General features: G+C 43.3%; 1 long non-coding RNA gene across 4 annotated transcripts; it reads right to left on the reverse strand.

The window, feature by feature from the left end:
* Positions 1 to 3,297: 3,297 nt before the first annotated feature.
* Positions 3,298 to 18,921, reverse strand: LOC142012488 (uncharacterized). 4 transcript variants are annotated; one of them, XR_012645364.1, is made up of 3 exons: positions 18,811 to 18,912; positions 18,548 to 18,743; positions 3,298 to 12,031 (listed from the first exon to the last, which is right to left on the reverse strand). It is a non-coding gene; the product is annotated as an uncharacterized LOC142012488 (long non-coding RNA). The 4 variants fall into 4 exon arrangements; XR_012645365.1 differs by having other exon boundaries at positions 18,548 to 18,734; positions 18,811 to 18,894; XR_012645362.1 differs by having other exon boundaries at positions 3,299 to 12,031; positions 18,548 to 18,705; positions 18,811 to 18,920.
* Between the last annotated feature and the right edge of the window lie 5,991 nt (positions 18,922 to 24,912).

Genomic DNA, 24,912 nt, shown 5'->3' on the forward strand with positions numbered 1-24,912 from the left:
CACTGGAAAATGGTTATTCTGAATCTTAAAAGGGCCAAATACTATTGTCAGTCACACAAAGGTAAGTGAAGTAACACAGAAGAATTTAATGGATTTATACTAGTGTAACTAACTGTAGAATTGTGCATGATAGTTGACTTGCAGCATGTAGACTTCAGCAGTATAAAGTTGTGCACCTGAGATTAAAACGAATAACAGTGGCAAAATGCATTTCCATAACTTTTCCCTTCCCTCCCCCATTCTTTTTTCTCTGCTCTCTTCATTTCCTGTTTTGAATCTCATTGGTGTCTGCAAATTTAGCTTAGTGATGATCCAGTGTCTTCATAGACTCTGGGTAGTAGGCACCTTTTGCTGGCTGTTTGGGGCTTTGCTGATCATAATGTGTGTACCTGAGTGGTTCAGGGGCTTCTCCCCCTCCAGTTAATCTTCCATGCTTGTCTGTGCCACCTACAAGCTATATTGCTGCTCCTGAAACTGCTATGTGGAGAGTGAGGAGAATAAAAAGGCAGACAGCAAGCAGCTCTCAGGCAGCAAAGATTCTCTGGCATAGGGTGAACTCCTCAGTGTCATGATCTCTGGAGCAGAAGCTGAGTGCTTTCTCTCCTCCTACAATCTCTCGGAGTTCTCCTGTCCCATGCCGACATCTCTGGGATAAGTGGCTCTTGTAAGACTGAAATACTGTGTTGTGGCTTTCAGCCTCAGCATGAAAATGTGTTCAGGGAGCTTTTTGCCCCCTCTATGCACTGTGGCTCTGTCTACACTAGAGAGTTTGGTAGACAAAACTTTCGGAGCATCTACACACAATGTGTTTTGTCAACAGAAACTGATGGCAAAAAAGCTGTGTAAACACTCCAGGGGCTCCTTTTGTTGACAGTGGATCAAGAGATCAATTCACTTCTATGTGTAGATGCAATGTATCGACAAGTTTTGTTGGAACATCTCTTCTGACAGTAACTTCTGTAGACATATACGTCTAGTGTAGATGTAGCCACTGTGTGTAAACTCCTTTCACCATGAGTAAGTGACAGATAGATATAGATATAGATATAGAATGCTGTGGATATAGTCAGTCAGCACTAAGCAGAGAAGTCAGAATATGAATTATGCTGGATCTCTGTGCTGCTCTCTCCAGAACAGACCCCCTTCCCCTCACTCAGCTGCCTCAGCTTGTTCTCTGGAGCATGCAGCAGCACAGAAGGTAGTTTGGTTGGTTTGTTTGTAAGACCTGATGGGTCGTCTTTCTTCCCTTTTGAGTGACCTGGCATGGGCTCCAGGGTCCTATCATATAGGGCTGAGGCTAAAGGCAGCTTGCGGTTGCCATTATTGCTGTGACACAACATTCCCTTGGCATGTTGCTGAGGAAGCTTTGCATGGCCATTTTGAAGTTTTTGGCTAGTGTATACATAGCCAATTATTTCTGAAGGTCTGCATATTCCTGGAGCTGGAAAACTAAAGCATATTTAATTAAATAATTTTTCCATGAACCGATAAGAGGCGCATAGGATTATGTGAATGATGCCAAAGAATGAAACCAGAGTGCAAAGAAACAGTGATGTCACACAATTTGTAAAGCTCCTGGGTACTAGATTTGGTTGCTCTTGACTGATTCACAAATAGTTTCAAACAGAATGTTTGTTTGCCCCCTCCCATTGTCCCTCAACAAAATTCCCAAAAAAATTACCTGGAAATGGGAATACACAATCCACAGTACTTAATACATTCACATATTTTACAATTGACAGTAGGCTATCATTTATAAATAGGCAGTGGAGAGGGGTATTGTCTGTGATATTCCAAATGCACACTCCAGTGCACCCACAAACTATTCATTGAATGTGAATTATAATGTTAAGTTCATTTTAGGAACCGATGTGGGTGGCCAAAATTAATCCAAGAGGAACTTAAACATGTTTGTAAATAAGAAAGTCATGTATGAGGTTTTGGACTGTGGACTATATTGTGTCATCTTTATTTTTCTTACCGCAAGTGTTTCTTGTTCAAAAAGAAATTAAACATACACAATCACACATCCTCTTTACACTGTTCATCCACTGGTGGGGGGGTGTGTGTGTGTGTGTGTGTGTTTACAATGATGGTAAAGTCAGTAAAAGCAAGAGATCTGGGTGATTCTCCTTTTTCCAGGCATCGGGGTTAGTATAGAAAGAGAGCACTATGTTTTGTTCATGGTCACAATCTTTAAAAAAATATTTAAAAATGCAATCTATGTTCATCAGTTTGTGTGTGAATATATATACGTACTCTTAGAACATCTCTAAGGAATTACATATATTTATTCACATCGTATATCAAAAGGCTGGTGACTTCACAATTACATCATCTCATAAATACAATTTTCAGAGTCTCCAGGAAGCTGAGGTAGACTGAATGAACATCTTAGTTGTTAACTCATAAGTCCTTTCCTAAGCTCATTTGGTCTTTCTGATCATGGATTCTTCCCTGACCCTCTCCAATTGTTTACAGTCAGCCACTCCCAAGAAATAAATGCTGATCATTTAGAATAATTATTTTAAATTTTCTGTGCAGTAGCCAAGATAGCACAATGGCTATTTCTTGCAGAAACTGTTATTACGTAATTCATTTTTATCCGTTCTTAGGAAGGCAGAAAAAGTGTCTTTGAGTTGTCAGATATGATTTTTTTTCTGCCTGTCGGTGTTGTGTACGTTTCCTTTTTCAGAAGCAGTTGCGATCACGGGTCCTGATCCTTCACTCCTAACTCTGCTGTACATCTTTTTGCACATAATGGGGATCTTACCACAGTAGCAATTGAGCATCATACTTCTCCCCCGCATCCCGACCCTCAATTTTCCTTAAGTAACTTGAACTGGATCCTGTAATGAGCACTGCCTGGGTGGAACCCCCCCTGCCACCATTTGCAGGACTGGGCCCTGAGTGAATAATAGCTCCTCTTTGAGAGATTTATATTGCTCCCATTGGCTTCTGTTGTGTTGGATTAGAACTACATAGCCAAAGAAATGAAGGAAACTTTTCCATAACCTTTGGATTCTCCTTTCTTCCCAGGTTTCTCAATAGGTTTGCAAAATATTGGCATATTGTTGATTGTCAAGCATTTCAATATGCCTTTCCCATGCTAAAAGACATTTAACGTTTGTACTTACTTTACAATTTTTATATATATATATATAAAATAAAAATCTCTGTCTCCTCCAACTTTTGTATTTTATTCATCCCCTTATACTATAGGCTTTTTGTGCAGAGACCAGGTCTTCTCTTTTTGAACAGTTCTGCAACTTCTGGTTGAGACCTCTGGGTTCTATTATAGACAAAATACTAAAATAATTACAAATTTGCCACTAGTGCCCCACAGATAATCAGACTGGCTTTAGTTCTTTCATTTCTGTTTCATTTTCCTCTGCTTTTATGTTTGGTTGTAACAGATATACATTGTGAGCATAGATCACGAGCTGCCTGTTTCCTTTACAGACTTGATGCTCCCAAAATTCCCTCTGTTTTCGCTTTTAGGGCTGTGTAAATACCACGGAACGTTTTGTCAAAAAACACCAAACTAGACTGATATAAAATGAACATTAAAACCCAGCTAACTGCTATGTCTCAAAACGTAACTCTAAATAGAATAACATCATTGAGTAGCTCTGTTTCCAATGTGCTCCTGCAGGATTGAGTTCTTGGCCTCACACCGTCAAAACAAAAAGCAGTCAAGTAGCACTTTAAAGACTAGCAAAATGGTTTATTAGGTGAGCTTTCGTGGGACAGACCCACTTCTTCAGACCATAGCCTGACCTGTGCGGTCAGGCCCACAGGCACTGCCCTCCCCCCGTCAGAACACGGCACAGCAGGAGCCGCGACCTCCTGCTCTCCTGCAAGGGGTCCTGGTGCCTACTCCAATGTCTTTAGAATATGTGAGTTGTCTGGTCTAGGTGTAAGGCTAGGGTTTTTGCCCCGCCCCTGATAGAGTTTACGTGTTGTCGACGATGGTGATGTCCAGTTCAGGTTGTAGGTCAAATCAGGTAAGTTGTCCAGTCCAGTGAAGTATGGTCGATATGTCAATCCCAGCACACGAGCTGCTTGTGGGCGGTGGCGTGGCCGGAGGAGCGGTGATGACAAGATGGTGTTGGTGGGCCTTCGGTTTCCTCACTGGGTATGCAGTACCTGTGGCTGGAGCCACGGGCCAGTTCACCACCCGGTGAGTACACCCGAAAGCCCACTTGCCGCTCCTCAATGCAAGCACGGTGCTGGGGTTCAGAGGGGTGCTTAAGCGACGGTGCCACTTCACAGCTGCTAGCTTTCCCTCAGAGGGGGCTGCAGCTGCAGTGATTTAGCTCTCAGGCAGCGTTGCCTAAAGGCAGATGTTGCAGTGATTTGTTCAGCTCTCTTGAGGCAGCGCCACCTGAAGGGCAGACGCTGCAGTGATTTCTTCAGCTCTGGCCTTGGGAATAGTGAACACTGGTTAGCCACACTATCCTGTATAGGGTCAGCAGAGTCCTTGCCTGCAGTACCGAAGGGCCCCGACTGAGCTGAGGGCTCAGAATTTATAGAGAGTTTTCATGATTATGTATGAGGTGATTTTAATATTCATGATTGTGTCACAGTTTTCAATTAGGTCCTCCTTTCAGCTGAAGGTTCTAGAAACTCTCCCCCTTCGGCCAATCGGAGGACTCCATTTTGATCCTGGCTCCATGAGTTCAGGTTACTGGGGAAACCAACTGCCTCAAAATGGCCATTGGTGCTGCAGCAAAATGGCAGCCTGTGACACTTTAGGTTTTTCCATGTACTTGCATTGATTTTACCTCAGCCAGAGGCTTGTTTCCCCTGACACACGGGGGTGATTATGTCCCAGAGATAAAAAATCCCCGACACAGATGACACACAAATTGGAAGACTGCTAAATAATAAGGAAGAATTCAGGGTGGTCTAGATTGCTTGGTAAACTGTGTTTAAATGTAAATGGATATGGCTAGGAACAAAGAATGTAAGCCACGGTTACAGGATGAGAACTCAATTCTAGGAAACAATGACTCTGGAAAAGATTTGGTGGTTATGGTGGACATGTAGCAGAACATGAGCTCCCAGTGCAAGGCTATAGCCAAAAGACCTAATGCCACCCAGAAAGACACAATCAGGGGACTCTCAAATAGTAATACATTCTTTTACTTCTGTGTTTGGGATTGGTGCAATTGCTGCTAGACCACTGTGTCCAGTTATGGTATCTATAGTTGAACAAGGATGTTGATAAATTGGAGAGCATTCACAGAAGACCCACAAGAATGATTAACAGCTTATGAAAACGTGCCCTTATGGTAAACGTAAGGAGCCCAATCTATCTAGTTTAACAAAGGAAAGGTTAAGCAATCCACAAAATGTTAAGGATTCTAGAAAATCTGCAGGAAGAACAAATATTTAATGAGGTCTTCAGTCTAACAGAAAAAGGTATAACACAATCTGGCAGCTGGAGATCAAAGCTAGACAAATTCAGTCTGGAAATAGTATATATTTTTCACAGTGAGAGTAACTAACCACTGGAATAATTTACCAGGAATCGGTGGATTCTCTGTCACTGTCCTTTTTCATACCAAGACTGGATGCTTTTCTAAAAGATCTGCACTAGGAATTACTTTGGGAGGCATTCTGTGGCCTGTGGTATGCAGATCTGATTAGGTGACCATAATAATGCTCTGACCTTAGAGTCTATGCATCCATGAAATCATGAGAACATCCTCCTAGCCATGAAGTCTGACTTTGATGCATAATATTGATAAGACTTTACTGGCTTTGTTTATTTTGGATTTATGACTGGAATACATTTTTAAAAAAAAGATGCTGGTGTGTATGGGTTGGTTTTTCAGTATATATAACAGTACCCCTCTGGGCAGGTGATGGCTACACCTGAGTTTGCTCAGTTTGGCAGGACAATCAGTTCAGAGTGCACATGGGATGTAAAATCCTTGTCTCATCTCATGTATCTCAGGGGTTGGGCAGGATTGATGCCCACTCTGGGACTGAAGACCTACAGGAGAAAAATAAGGGGTGTTCAACACTGACCGGCCAGTAGTTCTGCGGCCCAATGACTGACCACCAATCTGTGAGTGGCTGGCAGGAGGTGCTCAGAGGGAAAGGAGCAGATGGGGGAGTTCCAGGTAAGGGGACAGGGCAGGGGTGGGAGGAGGCAGAGTAGGAGCAAGGTCTTGTGGGAAGAAGTCAAGCAGGAGTGGGACTGGGGGGCAGAGCAGAGGTGGAGCACCCACTGGCAAAAATAGACGTCATCACCTGTGGTTGACAGGGGAACCCAGCCCTATACACTCCACTGTGTCTTTAAGCTGGACAGGCAGACTCAAGACTTGAGGACCCTGGCCATGTCCTGAGCTCCTTCCTACCACCCCTTATTTTTGTAGGCTCTTTAGCATGTCACACTACTCCCTTCTTAGCCTATGTCTATCCTATCTGTATTATAGTGGCATGGCTGTGCTGCTACAAACCACCATTTTAAGGTACTCAAGGTACCAGCTCTTTCTTGGAAGGTGAGGGCTCTCCCACCCACAAAATTAAGCCACCTGTAACCAGGAGTGGTAACTGCATTGTTAGGCAAGTGCCAACAAAGCGTTGGCCACACCACTACTTTTCATTGGTAAATCCTTTGGTGGTTAGGAGCTGTTCTTTCACACCTCCCCTCCCAGATCCTGAGCGATAGGGGAGAATTTAGAGCTGTGTATGTACTGGAGGAAGATTAGTTTCCTGGTCCACTCCTGGGGAAAGTGCAACAATGTACTACTCCAAATAAGGCCATCATGGGAAAGCCCCAAAAGAGCTCTGAGTGAACCGATTTTCTAAAGGGTTCAGCATTCAATAGTGGGAAGCTACAACAGCGGCATTGTATTGGAGGTGTCACTCCTAAGCAGGACAGCAATCGTGTTTAGTGGCTAAAGTTGTCTATAATGCAAAATATGGAAATATGCCTCCTTATCACCCTGCCATTAAGTAGTAAGTTTTATCTTGATGAGCCGTTCAATTTATTATTGTTGTTACATGAACATCATTGCACAACTGTCTTTCCTACGAAGGGAGGAATCTACTAGTTTACCTCTAGATGCGCTGTAATCCATTCACATAGGCCATCCTCGCGGTTAGATTCTCTGGGTATGATGATAAACTGTATCTTACTCAGAGTTTTCATAACTGGTTTATTACAATCTGAAGCAACATCGAAGAAATCACGCCTGGTTCAAGGAATGATAAAATTGTGGATTTGAAGACCTCATGAACTGGAACATAAAAACTTTTTATCCACTGAAAAATATATTTTGTATAACTATTCCACCATATTCATTATATTGCCATTGCCTTCCCTTCATAAACAGTACCCCTTAAATCAAAGGGTCCAAAATTTTCCTAACATTAATATATTTCTTCTGTTGTGGTGACTTAACAAAAATAAGAATTAAGTTGCATAGCCCTGAAGGACATGCAGTATTTCACTTGAAAGACATTTGTGCCATTATTTATGGCAGCAAAAAGTGCCAGGTATTTAAAGAACTTTGTAGCCAGGGGTTCTTATCACAGGATTAAGAGATTGATTATTATACCAAGCCACTGAATATGAATTCCAGATGTTCCTTGTCTGTGACTCTGTAAAACTGCATATGCTGTACTGTTACAATCAAATCTAAAAGTGTTATTCAGCTTACATTTGCTAGAACTGAATGTTGCCATGCTGGAACGTTTGGAAAGGCCTAAGTAGTTGTGTCATGCCACATTTTGTATTGTTGCTGACTGAAAAGGATGATCAAAAGTAGTGGGAAGGGAAGAGAAGGGGAAATACATGGCAAAAATAGTATGCTAATCAATTTATTTTGCCCTTAACTGTTGAAATAATGACAAGTAAAAGTTGACAAGAAAGAAAGAAAAATGTTGTACAGATTACCAGCCAAGAAAAATAAAGAACATAATACCGATTGTTTTAACATACTATAATATTAGTTTTAAGAGGAGAATATTTTCTTTGGAAAATTAATCTTTTAGACTCACACTTGAATTTTTAGTTTTTAGACTCTTGTTGAGAGGTACACAAAGCAAAGTACATATATCTCTGAGTATATTCTAAGGATATGTAGAGAGATCCCTTTGTGTTCAGAAATTTGAAAGTGATCTGTGGAATCCAAACCTAACTAACAGCAATTTAGGATTAATGGTGGATTAGCTCAGAGTTTGCAGTGAGAAGCAGCAGCAAATAAGAATATTCAAAACTCGTATCTCATTTTATTGTATGTGTGTGCATGCAGGAAGTAGAAAGGTTATGGCCCTTCCCCCTAACCCTGGTAAGGCTGTATGTAACTGTGTTAAGATTTAAAGACCTTAGCTCTGAAAGGAAGGGAGACCAATTACATTGATAAAAAGTACTGGAGGGATTGATTCTCGAAGAACAAGAGAATCCTGTGTTCCCACCGAATCCATCATTTAACCAAGCTATATAACTAGCTATAAATTCCTGAAGGATATGATCACAGAGAAGAATTGTTTCAGTTGGCGCTAAGAGCAATAAGATGTTATAAAAGTTATAAAGGAAAGGAAAATCTAGCTCTTCATAACCATTTGTCTGTGGAACAGCTTTAAGGGGAATATTAGAAGCTTTATCAAGGCTAGTCAGAGCACTGCAATTAGTCTACATAGAATACTAGAAAACTCACAAAGAAAAGGACTCAATGGCCCAAATTCAAACCTGATCTAAGCAGATGCAGCTTGAGTAAAGTTAATGGACTTGCACCTGCTTAGGTTAGGTTTATACTTGGCCCAAATAATCAAATCCATATCTAATTTCTATGTGTAATGCAGGCTTGTGAACATCAGGGCCCTTAAACAGGCTGGGAAGTACAATACTCCGTATTGCGGTACCTAAGTCCCTTCATGAATTTCACTACACGGACACAGTTGGGAGATTGATCTCTGCTCTGCTGACGTCCCCTCTTTACTATGGACTGGTTCCTCTTGTGAGCATTACTGCTGCTACTGACTTTTATGGAGAAGACTCCTAATGCCTCCTCTTCTTAGGCAGCTGGTTTTAACACATACCTGGTGGGGGAGTGGGTGTCTAGTGCCACCTCTGATGAAGTATAAATTTTGCTCTTGCATCTGTTTTCACTGGAGGGGTGAATTTCACCTCTTTTGCCTCTGTTTATAGCCCTTAATTGTAAGAGATTGATGGCTGACATACTAGATTAGCATGCTAAAGAGTCACTAACAACAATCTTGTCAACCCTATTTTAGAACCATCAGGGATGCACCCTGGAGCTTTGTGGTTAAACAGACCATCTCTGTGGACAGACTGGCTGTATATGCAGGTGCTGTTTTCCACTTAACTGTATCCTGCAAACCCTTAAAATAAGCAGGGGAAATCAGTTATTTGTTCATTCTCAGAGTCCCTTGGAGAGTACAAGATCACTTGGCACTGACCTTTCACTGCTTGAATTCAAGGGCCTATACTGAGCCTCCTTGAGAAATATATTATCTTCCCATCTATTACACATCTCACTAACAGATGGAAAAAACAATTCAGGAAGTTTTCCTTCCCTGTGGACAGAGACCTCAATACCCATCACACTGTAACACTTCAGATGATTTTTCAATTGAAGTATTGAACAATGGAAGTGAGAACTACTGCAGGGTACCAATAAAACATACCCCACCAAGCTGACCTGTTCTCACCATTGCTGATGACTTTCCAAGTGTAATTCTTACTGCCTGAGTAAAGTTCAAAGTAATGACGTCTACCTCCATTTGTGACTAGCATGATCACTGACTCCTCTGTGAGAGAGAGGTCTCATTTGAACATGAAGGGGAAGGACACAACAGAGGTCGAGCTCCCATTTGTGTTCTTGGGCTACAATCACAAAGCCTGGGCCTACACAGAGCCACTCTCCCAGAAGCTCCATGCTAATGAGCAGCCTCATAATTGTGAGGCTGCTCATTAGCATGGAGCTGCTGGGAGAGCGGCTCCGTGTAGACCCAGCCAAAGGGACTTAGGTCCTGCAAGGGGGAGTATCACAGCATCCAACCGTTTCAGGCCCTGATATTCACAACCCTCAGTTAGGCATCCAGGTTTCCTATAAAATCCTTTGGAAGAATTAATCACCTAAGAATGGGATTCACAAATGCCAGTCTGCAAAGTGGGGAGCCGCCTAAGCTACCCTGCAGGAAATACTGAGGAGATGGGTGTAGCCTAAGGCCAGCCCCTCAGAGGTAATCAGGTGCCTCTCTCCACTTGGAATTCACAGCCATGAATCCTCTCCCCCAGTTGGATACCTAAGCTGTTATTTGCAGTACAGGTGAGGGGAGGAGAAGCTGCTGGTCCTTCCCATTCTTACATCTTTGTCCCAGTGGTTATGGCACTCACCCTGGATGTGGGAAACCCATGTTTATTTCTACCTGATGCAGAGAAGAGATCTATTCTTACATCTTTTGCCTCTCATTGAGTGTCCCTGACCATAAGCTCTGGGATGTTCTCACATGGTGGGGTTGGAGCTCTGTTCATCTCTCCTGTTGAAAATGTTTCACTTGGAATAAATAGGACAACAGAGACTCCAGTGGTTAGGTCAATCCTCTGGGAGATGAGATCTCCAGGTTTCAGTCCTGGCTCCAGAGGTCTGAAGATTATAAAGGATGAAGGGCGTAACCACCTCCTCCTCCGCTGCCATTTTGTGTAGTTTCACTTGTCCTGACTGGTCCCACAGGCGAGAAGGGCAGGGGAATGCAGAGATCCTACAGGGGCTTGAACATGAGCTTGATGTCAAGTTGCTGAGTGGAATTAGGACTTAGGCAGCTGCGCACAAATGTGCATACTGAAATTTAGGCACTCTGGGAACTTTAATGATGTAAATCTAGATGCCTAAGGTGTTCAAATGTCTAGGTAGTTGCTCAGAGAACGGTTTTTGTGAATGACAATGGAGCCTAAAATGTTGGACTTAGGCACCTAAACCCCTTCATTAATCTAGTTCTTTGTAATCTGTTGGTGGTGGTTGTTTTGTTTTGTTTTTTTTGAGCAACAATTCTGAAGTTGGTGTATAGATTAAATGTTCCAAGGGCTCGATTCCACACATTCCATTTCCCCAGTTACGCTTTTTAGACACCTGACGCTTTTTACATTTTTGTTGTTTTTTAAATGTTGATTACTTGTGAATGATTTCAGATTGTCAGTGCTGGAGCTGGAAGCCTTCTGTTTTTCCATAGCACTGGAATGATGTGAACCTTCTATTGGTCCATGTGGGCATACACCTAAAACCGTGACTGGAGAGATGTTTTTTCCAACCTTCGTCCACTCAGGCTGTAACTATTACAGACGCTGTGATGATTTTGAGCACTGTTCTTTAACTGTGCTACTGTAGGGCCACAGGAACCATTCAAAGATTGTACTAGGAAATGTACGAATACTTAATAAAAAGACCAACTCCATCCCTAAGTGCTAGATTCTGATAGAACACAATAGGGTCATGAAACAAACATATAGGATGGTGGAGGGAAACAGGGAGGAAAAGGTAATGCAACTACAACTGCTTTCTGTCACTCTGAGTATTACTCCTGATGCAGACATCTGCTGAAGATTAGACTGACCGCCACATTAATTTCACATAGACCATAACTCATCATCTGGTAACAACTTTTGGGCTCAAGCAACTGGAATGGGAAGACTTTGATTGTACTGCAGTTGTCACGATTAATTCTGATTCAATAAGCAAAATAATTTGCTTGTTTATGGATGCTCTTGGCTTGCTGAAGAACTCCTTTAAGGTTCACATGCCTGGTATATGAAGGATTGAACTGTGCATGTGCTCAGGGACTGCTCCTTTATAGATGAGGGTCATCGAATATGAGAATCAGAGAGTTAGCTGAATTAGTCTGTATCTTCAAAAACAAGAAGTCCTGTGGCACCTTATAGACTGACAAATATTTTGGAGCATAAGCTTTCGTGGTCAAAGACCCACTTCGTCAGATGCATGAGTGGGCATCCCTTATGCGAGTCAGCTAGAGCAGAACGGATACACACGTGCTGTTAACGAAAGAACCAAATTAACTTTGGGGAAATGGGAAAGGAATTAAGTATAAAATACAGCAGCATGACAGTGTAAATCAGATCTAACTGGGTGATAAAAACATCAGTCGGATGCACAGTGTAATATGCTTAACAATAATATTAATTATGGCATTAATAAAGGGTTTCCCAAACTGGGGGGAATGAAGAAATTCCGGGGGTCGGGGCATGAGGCAACCCAGCCTCCCCTCCCCCAGTCATTCCTCCTCCCTGAAGAAAAAGCTGGCCCTTGCTTCTGGCCCTCACCCCCTGCCATTTCATACAGGTTACCTGGTGCAGCCGCTATAAAAAGCAGGCAGCTGGTGAAGGCTCATGTGGAGCTAGCTACCTCCTGCAAAGGTGAGTGAGCGTGGGTTGGAGGGGAGGAGGAGGAGGATGGGGTTAGATGAGGGGCTGGCTTTGGGGAAGGGGGGTTCAGGCAGGGGGCTCACAGGCTGCTGGGGTGGCTGGCCCCTGGTAAAATAGAGGTGGGGGTAAAATAGAGGTAGGCATGAGGGTTTCTCAAAAATCAAAAGCGAGGCGTGATGCTGAAAAGTTTGGGAACCACTGCACTAATACATTGTTACTAGTGCCAGGTATGTGTTATCCATTCAAGAAGGATGAACTCCACCCTGAGGATCTTACAGTCTAAAGCTGGATGGATGGACAGACAAATAGACTGCTGTTAAGGAGAGAGGAACAATAGCCAAATAATTTATGTACAAGTTAACATGATTCACTGAAAACAGTATAAGTGGGTCTTGAAGAGTGACTTAAATGTAGGTCTAAAACATACCCCAAAGTCAAGTGCCTGTTAGAAGCAGCAATTAGAAATGGTGGGAAACCAAAGTTAACTTCCAAACAATTAAGATTTTGATCTCTGTATTTGTAAAATAAGTACTTTATCTGCTAATTGTTTTATCTTTAGCTACAAAGATTTGTTTGAGAGAAAGCCAGAGGGAAAAAGGCACAATAGAAATTCCTACTGTGGACAAATATAAGGGTCTGATAATGCAAGAAGGTATTCATGGGGTTGCTGGTTCTTCTGCACTGAGTCCTTTTGGATCTCCATGTAACTGTGTAGAAGATGGCAAGGGAAATAGACTGTGTGCAGTTGTGAGCACCCTGGTTTTCTCCTTAATTTTTGTTTTTAAATGTGGTTGGTTGTGTCATCGTGCCAGGGAACTCTGGAACACACAAAATCCTTAATTTTTAAATTGCATCAGATGCTTATGAAATATCTCCACCTGTCTCCTTAACTACATCTTCCTGAGCTCTTTACCTATCTGCAATCAGCAAATGTCTTGTTGGTCACAAGCCATTGCCGATAGTGATTCTTCCCAGACTCCCATCAGATAGTGTTCAGAACAGTTTGCTAAAGGTAAGATGTTTTCAGCTTCTTCCCAGGAATACTTCCAGGCTGGATAGTATTTTCTACCAGGACTCCTGTATGCTTTTGGTCACAATGGGTGATATAATCCTTATCAAGATAATAACACACGCTGGGTCAAACTCTGTTTACCACCAATCTGAGAACAGTGTTGCTGGGATCATTTATCTAGGTTAGATAAGCAATGAGAGCACTAGATGTGTTTTAGGAAGGGGCCGGAAATGAGTGAACTTGAATCCAGGTCTACCCATTCTCTACTCCTACTAGGGGCCCAGCTTCTTGGGCCTCTTTGTTACCATATGAGACCTTACCCGCACTCTGTTGCCAGCTGGTACAGATGTTTCCTCTGAGCAGGCGAATAACCTCATACTGCCTGCTTGCCCGCTGCCTGTCCTAAGCAATCAGTGTGAAGTCCTTTCTGCCTAGCCTGACCTTACAGTGTGATCCTTCTTCTCCCACCTTCTTTGTTCCCAGTCTGACCTGCCAGCAGATGGGAATGCCAGGCATAATAACCATGCAGGGGAAGAGGGAAGTAGAGGGTTGGATTGGGTTGAATGCTCTCCTCCCAAAAGGCCGAACTTTGCCCCACAGCCCAAGCAAAAATCCTTCCCATCACAACACTTGACTATATGGCAGGCGTTATTTCAGGGTACAGAAATATTCTGAAATAGCTGCCTGTGTCTGTGCAACGGGCCTGTTGTTTCAAAACAGTTTTTGAGCTAATGAGTGCTCCACTCCAGCATCCGGGTAAACCTCATCACATGAGGAGTACAGGGTGCCTTGAAACTGGGCTTTATTTTGGCATGTAGTGCCATTTAGATAGCATCACACGCAGACATAAAGCCCTATTTCAAAACCTACTCGAAATAAGCTACACAGTTTGCATAGTGCAAATTGTGTACCTTATTTCAAGGTTAGGGTGCCATCTAGACATAGCTCCGGAGGCCCTGCTGAAATAATGGGAAACTGGCTATGTCTTCTGGGACATCAAGACTGTGCTAAGAATTAACAAATTCTTTTTTAAAACTACTCTTTGGCAGCTTTAGTGAGTACATGTTCAATTTTTTTTCTATGTAGTCTTTGCAGCTAATTATAAATCCTTTTTGCTCTGCATTGTTCAGCAGTGGAATGTTCCTGTTCAAACATTTTGGCAGGTGAGGATATTCTGTCTGAGTTGCAATAATTTCTGGTCGTCTTAGAAAATGCTTCTATTTATGGACTTTGGTTCAGAAAATAGACTCTGTTGTGGGTATTTCTCAATAATTTCTGTGTAAATGGGCCATGGTATGGGAAAAGAATGCAGCTCCATCATCACTATAGGAGCAACATGTTCTTCTGTGCACCTGTACAATTCTTCTTGATAAGGTTGGTCTTAATTCCTTCACCCTATCACACCTGAAGGAATGTGCTTGTCAGTATGAAATCTGCAGTACAATAGTTCCACTGTAGCACTAATTAAGCTGCAGCCAGTATATAAACAGGAAAAACTGCTTTGCCTTTTCTGGGCATAACTAGCATCATCAATGGATATTTAGGGTGAAATAATTCAGTTTAGACATGCACACAGGTTGAAAACTCTGCGCTTAGATTTTGAGGACCACAAATTTCAAGAGAGTTCAGATCCTGGAGTTTGGGTCAGACTTTGGAATAACCATTGTCAAAGTTTTGATACACATCTGGGTCCAGAATTTGAGCCCCTTTAACTTTCATTGTTGTTTAGATATGGGTTATAGTGGAGGCCCAATTCTAATAATTATTATATAAGTTTTGTCACCACAGTCCATAATATCTCTAATCATTACAGCTATTATAGAAACAAACCAAACATTCTTATGTGATTAAGACAGAAATATTTTTGCCTCTTCTGTAAAAAGCTGTTTTAATTTTTTTCAGCTCAAAGTCTCATTCTTTATGTTCTGTGCCTCTTCATGCTGAGAAAATACCACGCTGAATTTTAATATGACTAAGAATGACAGGGAGGTTTCCCAGTGTTTCCACTTAAGAAACATTGAAACCAGTATTCTAAAATCTTGCCACATTTGTAATTCACAGTAGAAATTTGTAACACTGACTGAGATCAGGGGCCCACAGTGCTAGATTCTGTACCTACTTCCAGTCAGACAAAGCCTCCTCCCTGAGAAGTTTACAATTTTAAATACAACAGATGCACCAAAGGTAGGAGCAGTGTTTTTATCCCCATTGTACAATTGGGGAACTGAGCCACAGAGATCTGGGTTCTATAAAGTATTTGAGTGAAATTTAATGTGGGTAAGTGTAAGGTAATGCATGTTGGAAAAAATAACCCAAATTACACGTACTACATGATGGGGTCAAATTTAGCTACGACAGATCAGGAAAGGGATCTTGGAGTTATAGTGGATAGTTCTCTGAAGACATCCACGCAGTGTGCAGCGGCAGTTAGTAAGGCAAATAGGATGTTAGGAATTATTAAAAAAGGGATCGATAATAAGACAAAAGATATCATACTTCCCCTATATAAAACTATGGTACGCCCACATCTCGAGTACTGCGTGCAGATGTGGTCTCCTCACCTCAAAAAAGATATATTGGCATTAGAAAAGGTTCAGAAAAGGGCGACTAAGATGATTAGGGGCTTGGAAAGGGTCCCATATGGGGAGAGGCTAGAGAGACTGGGACTTTTCAGTTTGGAAAAGAGGCGATTGAGGGGCGATATGATAGAGGTATATAAAATCATGAATGGTGTGGAGAAAGTGAATATAGAAAAATTATTTACCTTTTCCCATAATACAAGAACTAGGGGACACCAAATGAAATTGATGGGTAGTGGGTTCAAAACTAATAAAAGGAAATTTTTCTTCACACAGCGCACAGTCAACCTGTGGAACTCCTTGCCCGAGGCGGCTGTGAAGGCCAGGACTCTATTAGGGTTTAAAAAAGAGCTTGATAAATTTTTGCAGGTCAGGTCCATAAATGGCTATTAGCCAGGGATAAAGTATGGTGCCCTAGCCTTCATAACAAGGGCAGGAGATGGATGGCAGGAGATAAATCACTTGTCTTCTGTTCTCCTTCTCTGGGGCGCCTGGCATTGGCCACCGTCGGCAGATGGGATGCTGGGCTTGATGGACCTTTGGTCTGACCCAGTATGGCCATTCTTATGTTCTTATGTTCTTATGTTCTTATGTTCTTATGAGTACATGTGTAACTTTAAGCACAGAAAGAATGTGAACAAGCTCCTTTGGACTCAGCCAGCACTAACCAGATACACCTGCAAGGCTTGCTCAGCCTGGAGGGAGGAAGCTTGAAAAGGGAAAGCCCCTACAGAAAGTGGTGGGGTGACTGGCTAGGGAATGCAGGGGCAGTTTAGGCTAGCTGGACAGAGCTGGAAATTCGGGCTGAGGGGGGTCAGGCTGGAAGTTATGTTGGAAAATGAAGGAGAAGAAGTGAGGAATGGTTTCAGATTAGGAAGAAGCAAAAACGTATAGAGGTATCTGAATCTGATGAGCAGATGGGGAAGGAAAAAAGAGTGGGGAAAAGTGTTGATTTATAATTATCACCTCCCTGGTGGAAGATGTAAAGATAAGTGACGCAAATCCCCTGGAACCAGCAGAATAGATTAGGCAAAATATCAGAGGTTTATAAAAATACAAGGTGGAGATCTAGTTATAGAATATACCTGTAAGGAATTAGTTGAGAAACTTCTTTGAACTACAATATAGGAGAAATAAAAGTAATGTGTCAGCTACCTAAATTTATGACAGAAGCCTGGGGTAATGTGTGGGGTTCCACTAGACATGACTGAGGGTTAAATTTAAAACGGGGGTAGGTGATGCCCTGGTGCTGCTTATTAAGTCACTGATTAACAGAAGAGGGTGATTGTAAAGCCTTCCACAGCCATCCAAATGGCTTTAAAGATGCAGCACTACCCAAGATGGTTACTATAGATAGTGCTTACTATAGGATATTGTCACATTACACTCTATATTCTTTATGAAAATATATGACTATGGAATAACTAAGACATTTTAAGCAAGATAACGCATCCTACTTGTATGCCTTTATCACTTGGTGTTTGAACTTAGGCAGTGGTACAAGGAATTATGAAAAAGGCAGAGACAGAGAGGCTGTCTACACGTGCCCCAAACTTCGAAATGGCCATGCAAATGGCCATTTCGAAGTTTACTAATGAAGCACTGAAATGCATATTCAGCGCTTCATTAGCATGCGGGCGGCAGCAGCACTTCGAAATTGACGCGCCTTGCCGCTGTGCGGCGCGTCCAGACGGGGCTCCTTTTCGAAAGGGCCCCACCTACTTCGAAGTCCCCTTATTCCCATGAGCTCATGGGAATAAGGGGACTTCGAAGAAGGTGGCGTCCTTTCGAAAAGGAGCCCCGTCTGGACGCGCCACGCAGCGGCGAGGCGCGTCAATTTCGAAGCGCCGCTGCCGCCCGCATGCTAATGAAGCGCTGAATATGCATTTCAGCGCTTCATTAGTAAACTTCGAAATGGCCATTTGCATGGCCATTTCGAAGTTTGGGGCACGTGTAGACACAGCCAGAGAGTTGTAGAAAGTATTATGGAGGCAAAGAGACAGTTAAGGCTCCTTCCCACTTTGAGGGCAGAAACTGGGGGTCTATAAGAATTTTTAAGTACCTTGCCACTGAAGGCTTCTGTGTGCAAAAACAAACCTCCCCAGGTGATACACTGCCACTGCTCAAGTGCAAAAACACCTTCTGAGAACCCAGCAAGACACACTTGGGATGCATCCCTATGGGGTAACCCCAAGCTGTGAAGCCTCCCTCTGCAGGGAGCTTGAAAATAAACTGCAATTTCATAATAGCCGACCTGCCAATCTCAGTCACATGTAAACAGAACACCCTTCCTTTTAGGTCATGGGAATCAGATCCTAGTCTTATAGAGATTATTTTATTAACAAAACCAAGACTTACTTGGTTGCTGGGTGTTAGAGCAACTGAAAGGTAAATGAAAACACAGAGAAGTCCCACAAATCAAAAATAAAGAAAATGACCTGATCATATCTGAGCAAGCATTCCCTGTTCTAGTCACATATCTGGCTCCTGGCTTAATCGATCCCCCCCCACCCCACCCCACCCCACCCAGCTCACCTCTGCTCACAGAAAAGATTCCAGCGGGGATCACTACTTCAATTCAGAAATGCCACTCTCTTCCCATTGGCTCTCCTGGCTCCTGGCCAACACTTCCTGGAGATTCCCAGGGACCCACTGTCCTTGGGTTTAACCTTTACAGTCAGTTTAGGACAAAACTAAGGAAAGAATAATAAATAAGAGATTACTAGTATAGCTGGAAAAAATAAACTATAAAACGTGTACAAAGAAGCTTCAGGAAAGAATGATGCACAGCTGCTCACATGGTAAGACTAGATATAAAAATTCATAAAGCCATGAGGAACAGCGTTTATGATAGCTGTCTTTTGGGACAGTGAGAAAGTGAATGATGTACTAGGGAGGGAAAGCTTGTACAAATTGGTCACAACTGGAATGAGAGGAAGAATGTTATGATAGATAAAAGATATCTTAAATGCTAGAACCATACAAGTCAGAGTGGGGGCAGCTTTATCAAATATTTATAAACTTACTAATGGCACTCCACAGGGGAGTATTATCAGCCTGAGCCTGTTTAACTTGATGACTGTTGCTCTCCCAGAAAGTGTGAGGACAGGAATAGGTATTACTGTATTAGCAGATGACCTTGCTGTAAGGGCCAAACACAGAAGGCTTAAGATAGCTATGGAGAAAACCCAAGAGGCACTCAGAGATTGCAGAAGATACTTGGGGATTTAAGTTCCCACCTGCTAAAACAAAGGGAGCAAGCTTCACAAAAAGGAAGGCTGGGAAGACTAGAATGTATATGTTATGGCAGAAAGGGATCTAGGGGTTAAAGTGGGCCACAAGTTAAATACGAGTCAACAGTGTGATGCTGTTACAAAAAAAGCAAACATGATTTCGGGATGCATTAACAGGTGAGTTGTGAACAAGACACGATAAGTCATTCTCCCGCTCTACTCTGCGCTGGTTAGGCCTCAGTTGGAGTATTGTGTCCAGTTCTGGGCACCACAGTTCAAGAAAGATGTGGAGAAATTGGAAAGGTTCCGGAGAAGAGCAACAAGAATGATCAAAGGTCTAGAGAACATGACCTATGAAGAAAGGCTGAAAGACTTGGGCTTGTTTAGTTTGAAAAGAAGAAGATTAAGGGGGACATGATAGCTGTTTTCTGGTATCTAAAAGGGTGTCATAAGGAGGAGGGAGAAAACTTGTTCTTCCTGGCCTCTGAGGATAGAACAAGAACCAATGGTCTTAAACTTCAGCAAGGGAGGTTTAGGCTGGACATTAGGAAAAAGTTCCTAACTGTCAGGGTGGTCAAACACTGGAATAAATTGCCTAGGGAGGTTGTGGAATCTCCATCTGTGGAGATATTTAAGAACAGGTTAGATAGATGTCTATCAGGGATGGTCTAGACTGTACTTGGTCCTGTCATGAGGGCGGGGGGGCTGAACTTGATGACCTCTCAAGGTCCCTTCCAGTCCTAGCATTCTATGATTCTATACAGAAAAAAAAATCAGGTAGTTCAAAATTTTACATTCTGAGATGCTACTTCTATTAACAAACCAAGTTGGAGGAATCAAGCCTAGATAGAATGAATCTTTTTAAAAGTTCTACTGGGAACAATTGTGATACAGATAATAAATCTTTGATGCAACAGGAGGAATTAATATGGTCAGTTGTATGTTATGGGTGTCAGGCTTTTTAACGTAGCTTCTAAATTAACACTTAAGAGTGACAGTGAAAGACCTGATCATAGCCCAAACTCTATAAATCACAAGTGGTACAAGAATTTTGACATCTTTTTGTGTGCTGTAACAGCTGTAGAAATGCCCATACATCTAAGGATAACCTTATTAGATTTAACCTTTGAGGCTCAGGTTAACAGAAATAGTACAGAGAAGAGTACCAACCAAATACATGGAGGCTGTTTGGGAATTAAGTAGACAAGAAGTAACCAGGTGCCACAAACTCCTACATGTGAACAAAGTGAAAAGGTGGTAAAAGACTTGGTTAAAAGGATAGGCCTGGAAGGAGTTAAAATCTTAACTATAGCTGGATGGCTGTGTCTTCGGCTATGGATTTGAAATTATACCTGAGGTAAAGAGAGAAGCAGGAATGTCAAATATGATGCCTCTGACTTGTGAGTTCATATGTACCAAATGGGTTCTGCATTGCCAAGTCTATACTGACAGGTCTAGATATGACAGCATAGGCCTTTGATACTCTTAAATTTGGAATTAAGAGATCTATAAGACTATCCAATTTTGAGGACATTATGGCCACCAAATTGATGTGTACATTTGGCACTGACCGGGATAAGGCATGTATGTCTTGCTGTGACTGTTATTCTGAATCTTTATCAGGTATAATGGCCATTCCAAAGAGATCCTCAGACTGAGGAAATCACTTAAATCAGTGAAATATTCTTCTTAACTGAGGCAATAGTACAATTGTAATTGTGTAGCTGTTGGCACATGTCAGGGTCTGGGCAATGAAATGGCGAATAAAACAGCAAAAAAAAGCCTTAAAATGAGAAGGTTGCTATATAGTCTCTCTGAGCGAAGGGTACTTCAGAAGTTTGGTTAAGTGAGAACTTTAGAAGGAATGGCTGACACTATGGACCAGTGAGCAAGAAGGACAAGAGCTCTATGAAATATGTCCTAAACATGAGGGTATTGGAATATTTAACAGCTACGACAGAAGTGCCATAACTGTACTTAAAGTGCTAACAGGTCACTGTGTTCTGAATGGTAATTTATATTTACTAAACAAGCATAAAGATGGCTTGTACAACACATGCAAAAATCCAAAAAACAACTTTTGGTTCTTCAGACATCTTAATAATAGCATATAAGAAGTACAGTGATTTAGCATTTTGTACAGCTTCGTGAAACACACTCATGACAGTAAGCACTCCCTGCAATAGAAATGCTTTTCTGAGAGCTGCTGCTGTTTGGGTCTCTGATCTCTGTTTAGATGACCATCCATCCTGGTTTTGGCGGGACAGTGCCGTATTTGGGACGCCAGGGTGGTGTCCTGATATATTTTGTCAAAGGGGCTAATTGCCCTGTATTTTCAGGTGGCTGCTGCCCACTTTCTCTGGCTTCGGTGCGGCTGCCCCCCCAGCTTCCCCTGGCTTGCGGAGCTGGACCCAGCTGCCGCTACCCCACCCCTCAGCTTCCCCTGGCTCCCCCGCCGTGATGTGGCTGCCCCTGAACTTCCCCCTGCCAGGCGGGGAGTCAGGAACCAGACCCATGCTGTGGCTTCTCCCCACGGCTTCCCTCAGGTGTGGTGGGGGGAGCTGGAGCTGGACCCACACGGCAGTGAGGCTGCCTGCGGGAGCTGGAGTGGCAGCATGGTGGCCCCCCCCGCCCAGTTGGTGGAAGCTGGGAGCTTCACTGGAAAGGTGACAGCCCCCACAGGGCAGCCACCGCCTGACTGCCAGACAGGGTGACCATCTGTCCCCTTTTGGCCAGCACGGCACCATTCCCCTTGGTCATCCTATCGATCTCCTTTTAGCCACTGATTCCTCTGTAGCAGAGGATGCTCCTGCTAGCCAAGGAAGTGCCCTATAAGAGTGGCAAGTTTTCTCACAGTCAGAATGACAGGGGCGTCTGAAAAATTACTGAATGAGTTATCTAAGGTTCTTATCTGGCCCCTATTACCGTAATATCTGGGCACAGTCTTTAACGGGTTCTCTGGGAACCAGTGAGTACTATTACTCCCATTGAGGCACAGAGAGACTACATGACTTGCCCAGAACCAAACTGAAAGCATCTGACAAAGCAGGGAATTGAACTTGCATCCCCCAGGCTAATTCCACTAATCGTTAGACCATCTTTCCTCTTAAAAGTAGGTGATAGGTTTATCAGCATTTTCCTAAAGGGCCGTGCGGACTTCTGACCTATTTTGACATGTCTTTGGGGTTTAAGATATGTATAGATAAAGTTTTTCTCAAATTCGAGTTGAATCCCTGAGCTCTTTTTCATTTGTTTTGTTAGTAGTATGAGAGTACAGTTCAAAACACTTATTGATGATATGTTCTTCGGAGTGGCCATCTAGAATTTCATCACCTGAACTGCAGTATGAGAGTACAGTAAACCCTCAAAATGTGCAATTTCGAGCTGCACTTACTTTGCATTAACCTGAGCTAAACTCAGCTCAAATTCCCGCTTCTCCTGGCCCTGGCTCAATCCCCCACCATGGCCCAGCTCACCACCTGCCGTGTGGCCCCAGCTCTGGCTTACCACCTCAGCCCCGGTTCAACCCCCCCTGTGGCCCAGCTCACCACCCCTACACATGGCTCAAGCCTCCCCCGCTGCAGGCCTGGTTCAAATCCTCTGTGCATGGCTCTGTATCAAACCCCCCTCTCCCCCACCAACAAGGCTCCAGCTCAACCACCCTGCCCCAGTTCAACCCCTTCACCAGGCTCCAGCTCAACTCCATCCTCCCTTCATCCTACCCGGCAGTCCAACCCACCTGCAGACTTAACCCTCACCAACTGCCCCCAGGACTTACCTTTCAAAAGGAGATCCCGGTGCTCCTGCTGTTTCCCTGGCTGCAGAATGTGCATTCCACCAGGGAAACAAGCCACCCACTGACTTAGGCAAAATTTGAGTTGTGCATGGGAACACAACCCTTGCATAATTCAAGGGACTACTGTATTCCCTTTGACAATGTCTCAGGTGGTCTTTGTGATAGGCACTAAAGAAATGATTTTAATACATCTGTTTCATTTGAGTGGGAATTTCTGTGCTGCCCAAATAGCACTATATCATCCTTGATGCAGAAGTGAGAATTATACTAAGTACGTCCATGGGCTATGTCTATACTACAGAGATCTTTCGAAAGAAGCATTTCTGGAAGATCCCTTCCGAAAGAGCTTCTTTTGAAAGAGTGCGTCCACACACAAAAGAAGTGGCTCAGAAGAGTGAGCTGCTCTTTTGAAAGACGTTTTTTTGAAAGAGATCTTCCAGAAGAACTTCTTTTGAAAGATCGCTGTCGTGTAGATGTAGCCCGTGTGTATGTTTTCTGTTTCCCTCGTGGAAGCAATACCCTTCTGCACCTCAAAAACACCAAAAAACAAAAATAAACGAACAAACAAAAAGCCCTCCAACCTTTCACAATACAAATTAATCTTTAAACAGATTGCTGAAAAAAGTGGTAGAGGGTAGCACATCTTTTTTGTTTTTTGTTTTTTGCTTTTTTTAAACAGTGAACAGGGCAGGGTTAAAAAGAACTGTGATTTAATTTGGGCCACCAAGGAATTAGAACCTGTCATTTGGTGAGAACAAATGTACAATGTTTATATGTACTGTGTTGTAATTATTTACAGTGGTATGTTGCAACATGGCTACGTTTGTATTTTCTAGCCCAATTATTACAGCTCAGAATGGACTCAATGTCTCTCTCACCCGCTCCCTCTCGCTTTCTGTCTTCCCCCAAAACAAAAACATCAACGTTTTCAGTTATTTCTGTTCTGGCTTTTGCCAGATATGTTATCATCCCTTTTAAGCAACATGAGGCTCAAGAGATGAGAGGTGAAGCAAGACAATAGAACACATTGTTTTACAGAGTTATTCCCCACATAATGCAATCACAAGTGTAACCCTTCTGTTACCGCCAGATGCCTGCCAGAAGGGCCGGGTTCAACTCTTGTGGGGTTTTCCTATCAAGGATACAACCAACCGGCTCGAGCCCCCACCCAGTGGCCTGGGACAATTTCACCCCTGTGCTGGGTGCCTGTAAGGCGGTTCTCCCCCCCGCTCGCAAGCACAGAGTCTGAGATAGAAATGGCTTGTTTAATGACCGTAACCTACCCCAAGGTTACAGCGACAGATGCAGTATATCTCAACACAGAAGAGACCAAAACCCCTTTTACGCAGATACCATCCCCATATGCAGTAGAACCCAGTCTCTTGCTGGGGCTCTTGGCCCTTTTCCACACACACACAGTTACAGGGTGTACCCTCTGCGGTGCAGTCCCAAACTCAAAGCCCACAGATACATCACCAGGGCAATACTAGCTGTCCACTTGTCTGTAGCCTCCCCTTGCTGTCACCAGCCGTCTGCCAGTTGCCGTCGTCTGCCGCCGCTCCTACCGGCCGGCCACCTGCCAGTCGCTGTTGTCTGCTGCCGCTCCTACTGGCCGCCCGTCACCGTCATCTAATGCCGCCACCGCTCCTACCGGCCGCCCGCCGTTGTCGTCGTCTGCCGCCGCTCCTACCGGCCGCCTGCTGGGCCTGCTGTTGTCCGCCAGTCCTAACCCCACTGCTTGGGACTGCCCTAAGGCAGAACCCAGTGATTTCAGCTCTGTGGGGCCTCAGCTGCCACTCTGTGATTTCAGCTCTTGGTAGCTCTAGTGTGGGGTTTCACAAACACCCTAGAATCCAGCTCTATCTTTTAAC

The sequence above is a fragment of the Carettochelys insculpta genome, chromosome 4 (genome assembly GCF_033958435.1).
Source record: "Carettochelys insculpta isolate YL-2023 chromosome 4, ASM3395843v1, whole genome shotgun sequence".
Classification (NCBI taxonomy): domain Eukaryota; kingdom Metazoa; phylum Chordata; order Testudines; family Carettochelyidae; genus Carettochelys; species Carettochelys insculpta.